Source organism: Vombatus ursinus, unplaced genomic scaffold, assembly GCF_900497805.2.
Source record: "Vombatus ursinus unplaced genomic scaffold, bare-nosed wombat genome assembly UNPS02014837.1, whole genome shotgun sequence".
Lineage (NCBI taxonomy): Eukaryota > Metazoa > Chordata > Mammalia > Diprotodontia > Vombatidae > Vombatus > Vombatus ursinus.
This window is the reverse complement of record NW_020954615.1, coordinates 2,790,473-2,795,720: the sequence shown is the minus strand read 5'-3', so window position 1 is coordinate 2,795,720 and position 5,248 is coordinate 2,790,473. Positions and strand designations below refer to the sequence as shown.

Genomic DNA, 5,248 nt, shown 5'->3' with positions numbered 1-5,248 from the left:
TAATCAAAATAGGCCGTGCGTTGACAAACTCTTTTTTTTGGGGGGGGGGGGCAAAGGAATGGGGTGAAGTGACTTGCCCAGGGTCACACAGCTAGTAAGTGTCAAGTGTCTGAGGCTGGATTGGAACTAAGGTCCTCCTGATTCCAGGGCCGGTTCTCTATCCACTGCGCCACCTTTCTGCTCCTTGAACAGTTTTCTGAATGGTAACTGCTATTTTACACTGATCTCTGAAGTGAACTCATATAGAAGGCCCAAAATGGTAGACAAATTAAATGGTATTTCCATGTAAGACTGAAGAGACAGATTCAAATAGATCAATGTAATTAAACTGGAAATAAGTTTTGTGTGTATGTCTTAAATCTATGATATTGTTTTAAGTTAACATTGTGCTTATAATTTCTTATACTGTGATTTTGGGAAACCATTGTATAGGAGTGCTGTTCATTTGTGGAATGATGCCTACAGAGTAAAGTATTTGTAACATTAGGAGGATGGCTCCTTCTTTGATCTGAATGCTGAATTATGAATTTGAGTATCAATTGTTGGAGATCTTTGTAAGACAGTACTCTTCTAGTTAAAGATTGTCTTAAGTATTCAAGGGTGTATATCTTGGTTTTTTAAAAAACATAATGACATTTGTTTGGTATTTGGGGAATTACAAAAGCCACTGGAAAGTCTCATTAATAACTGTGAAGTTCTGTGACAAGCTGCCAGGTCACCTGGATTTTTGACCTTGGCAAGTTATAAAATCTTACCAGCTTTGTGAAGGAAGCTGCAAGAATATATGATAATAATTTGGTTTATGGTGGAACTAAGCTTGCCCTCAACCCCCAGCACACATTAACCTGCAGCCAAAAAAAAGAAAAGAAAAGAAAAGGGAAAATGCAGACAGATGGATGGGGGGCAGGGGAAGGAAAGGAATTTATTAAGTGCGTGCTTGTGTGATCCGCATACTCTGATCCTCACAACCACCCTCGGAGGTTATCAAACGCAATACAAATAGAAAATTTAATTGATCTCCATTTTACAGTGAGAAGGCTAAGGCAATCAGAGGTTAAGTGACCTGCCTAGGGTCACAGAGGGCTTCCTGATTCTAGGCCCAGCACTTTGTGTACTATGGCACCACCAACTGACTGAAAGTTAGCTTAAAGTAATGATTTATATGATGAACTGTCTAACTACTCATTATGATATCTATCAAAACTAACTGGACAGATTACAAATCAATTGGTGTACGTTAGGATTACATCTTCGAGCTACCTAGGGATCAAGAGACTCCAGTTTATAAGAACTGGTTCTGTCGTTTTCTTTTGCCCATAGAGATTGATTAGAGAGTAAGACGTCCAGACTAACAACAAACAATCGTTTCTGGATCCTGAGTGCATTTATCACGCATTCACATCTGTGAAAATTCCCAAAATGAGATTATTTTCTTAATTTCTAATGACTGCCTTGTGCACCAGGACGTATTAAACTGGGGGGAGGGGGGGGGGGACTCAAAGCTTTTAGCAGAGCCTTGTATAGGCTTAGTAAGTACTATGGACAAATGTTTTTACTAACTGTAATTTATCATGAACTTACTGATTTTGATGTTAACATGAGAAACGACTGCACCCTGCTCTTAACTGTAAGTGGTAGAACAGTTGTGTTTGAAATGTGGAATCTCTTAGAACTTAATTTCAATTTCTCTAAGTATTGATTCCAGGTATAATCTTGAATTATTGTTAAGCCAGCACTCCACATCAAGGGAGAGTGCCAACAGTTGTTCAAAAGCAGCGCCACCTAAAAATGCTCCAGATGGATAGAGATAGCTGGGAAAACTGAGAAGTCAGCCTTACAGAGGTAAGTAAAGCCTCTTGACTGAGTTTCCTCACTGTGCGATTTCCTTTCTAAACAGGAAAGATTTCCACCTGGTAGATCATGAGCCTGGCTATGAGACTCTTTGATTAGTGTGGACCTCTACTGCACAAATGGCTATTCTAAAAGACATTTAGGACTTTTACCTGAAATCAAACAAAGCATTTTGTCTTGTTATGCCTATGATGGGTCAGTCTGTGCCTTTAGGCTTACAATATCAACAGTCTTGATAGTATTGATATTGTTACAACCATGTCCAACATATTCTTTTCACAGCAAAACTCTCCGCCCATGCCAGGAGAACCAAAAATGATTTACAGTGTTACAGCCACCTGGCAAGACTAAGCCTACTATGCTGAGGATGTAGGAATAAAGGACCCTACTCCTGCATTTAAATTTTTCTGAATTTGTAGCCATTACTGGTCTCAACTTCCTAACCTAGGAAACTAGGACAAATCATTTCTTACATTTCCCATCTCTATGATCACCGGTCTACGAGTTATAGGTTTATGCATAAGCTTAGGTCCTCGCAGTCTCACAGTCTTTCTGCCTAAATAACTCTTCCCTCTCCCATGATACGAAGATAAAATACATCCTCAAATTCTTCCCTTCTACCATATCTCCCATTGTGATGAATGAATACTTGTCACAATCCTCTACCACACTGCACCAAAAGATTTCACAAACAAGTCCATCTAAGGAAGCCCATGAACAAGTGACCAATCTGGAGCGCCGGGCCTTGGATTTGACTCCCAACTCTGCCACTGCCCATGTGGGTGACTACGGTTATCACTTCACCGATGGAGTCTGTGGAAGAGGGGGCGTGGCCTAGAGGATCTCGGAGGCCTGTCCAACTATAATTCTTACAGGCAGGAGGTAGTCCCTGCTCCAAGTCTTCTCTCTGCAGACTAAACATCCCAACTTCCTCCAACTGATCCTCGTAGGATATTATCTTCACTATCCAGCCTGTCCTCCTCTGGACATTCTCCAGCTTCTCTTTCAATGGATTTGATGAGGAACATCACCACCTTCTCCTTGGCAACCATGCCTTTTATCTAGCCCAAGGAGCCATTAGCTTTTTGGGTTTCCATATCACACTGCTAGCTCAGGTTGACCCTGCAGCTTACTAAAACAAACTCCTTGATTTTCTTCAGATTTTTTTCTGTTTCCTAACCAAGCCTGCTCCAGCTGACAAATTGTGAAGTTGATTTTGGGGGACTCTGGTGTAACAGCACACATGTGTCCCTGCTGCAGGTATGTTTTCTTTCCTTTAGCCCACAGTTCTAGCCACTCAAGATCTCTCCGGATAATGGCAACTTCTTCACCCTCTGCCAACTGGATGAGCATGCCATCTATGCCCTAATCCAAGTCACGGATAAAAAATGTTCAATGGTCCCAGGCCAAGCACAGGCACCAGGGGTATACCAGGGCACATCTCCTGCCACATTCACAATGCCTCTGAGTACAAGCAATCAAGCAGATCTAAATCCACTGACAGAGAATTCATTAATAGACAAGAAAATGAGACGCACTGAAAAGGAAAAAAAGAGCAGCAGGATGGCATCTGGAAAGCGGCTCAGGACTTTCAACACCTCACAAGATGCTCCCCCAGCAGAAACAACATGTTCCCATGGATGCTGTCTGATCTCTAGAGAGGGAGAATTGCTGGAGGCCCAAAGGGCAAGGGAGAGGTACACAGTGTGTGGAAGGAGACTACAGCATCATTCTAATGGTAACGTATAGGCAAGAAGTCACAAGTACTCTCTCTCGAAATTCCTATGCATTTATTTATTTATTTCTGTGCACGTTATATCCCCAGTAATCTAAGTTCCTGCAGGATACAAAAGGTTCAGATTTTTTTGTCTTTCTATCCCTAGCACAGTGCTGCACCAAATAGAAACTTAATAAATGTTTGTCAAATCCAACTGAAATGAATCACAGAAAGACCAAACACAAGAATGACTGATAAACTGTTTAAATACAAGATTATCACCAATCCTGGTATTCAGTGATCTGTGATCTCATGTTGAGGGATGACCAACACTAACAGAATGAATAAATCACATTCTCTTAATAATGTAAAAAACTTAAGATTCAAAAAAGCACAATAGATCCTATTATTCTTAAAATTTGATTTTATTGCCAACTTTTAAAAGCCACAAAAACGATAAGATAAACTTAAAAGTTTCTCTTGCCCTGGTCATCACAAATCTCCAGGATGACTCCAAAGTGTAACAGTTGGTCTACTCATTATGTATGCATACAAACAGATTTCACATTTAAATGTACACACATAACAAAATCAAGCTTTCTTACCAGTTGGGCAATGAGATGGCTTGTTAAGGATGTTGTGAGACTGAGAATTAATAATAATCTCTGATGAAAATGTGGTCTTTTCTGAACTCTCCGTTGTTATTTGAGTGATAGCATCCGATGACAGCTTGAGAGAAGTGACATTATCTGCATTCCTGAAGTGATCTGATGTTCCACTAAACACAAGAAATGCCACACGCAGTGAGATGCAACAGCCTGTGCAAAACCAGTTTGTGTCTTTGGAAAAAGTCTATTTCATAAAAAAGTCAAGGTCAAATCTGATGACATCAGCATCCAAAGGTTACCCCGCCCCCACAATCCTCTGTTACGGGTCTCACATTCCACTATTAACCCAAACCCTTCTTGATCCCATTCATCCTTTAAGCCTAGATTTGCCCCTTGGGAAAATTAGCTGCAAATGTATTCGATCTACATAAAAAGAAACCTTTCAATGTGAACTGAAATTATCTTTTCTTAGAAACAGAATTCCAGTTGATTAAAGCACTAGGACAGACAAAATGAGGGCTGAAAGTATTCTGGAGCAAAATGTTCCTGCATCTCCAGTTCCTCTATCACAAGACATAAACAATAAAATGTTATAAAAACACACTGGAGGTCAACGCTCACTTTGTACTGGAGTGTTCAGGAGAAAGTGCTCTGTAGACTTTAAAGAGCTAAATAAATGCAAGTTATTATTACTTTTCATTAAGGACATGGCATCTGAGCTAGGATTTCAAGGCTATAGGCATGATTTTAATCTCACTCAGTTATCAAACATTTATCAAGGACTTTGTGGGCTCAGCACTGTGCTAAGTGCTATCCTTGTCCACAAGAAGCTTACAATCAAATTGGGATGAGGGGAAGGGGGGCACAATAACATATGCAAATAGGTACTTACAAGATAATTAAATAGATGATTTAAGGTAACCTTACAAAGAAAGGCATGGAATGGGGGGTTACCTAGACAGAAATGGCTTCCTTCAGAATGTGGTGTTAAAACCTCGAATCTTACAGGAGGCCAGAGTTTCAAGCACACAAGCAACAAGCATTTTAATAAGAACCAACTAGGTTCCACGCA

General features: G+C 40.3%; 1 protein-coding gene across 3 annotated transcripts in view; it reads right to left on the bottom strand.

Annotated features, from left to right (window-relative positions):
- The window catches only part of ALMS1 (ALMS1 centrosome and basal body associated protein), a 54,301-nt gene extending 49,678 nt beyond the window's left edge, over positions 1–4,623 (bottom strand). The window contains exon 1 of one of the 3 annotated variants that reach the window (XM_027839947.1): positions 4,174–4,623. The gene's annotated coding sequence lies outside the window, so the exon portion shown is untranslated. The remainder of the gene's footprint in view (positions 1–4,173) is intronic. The other 2 variants (XM_027839950.1, XM_027839948.1) reach the window with 2 other exon arrangements.
- Positions 4,624–5,248: the final 625 nt, after the last annotated feature.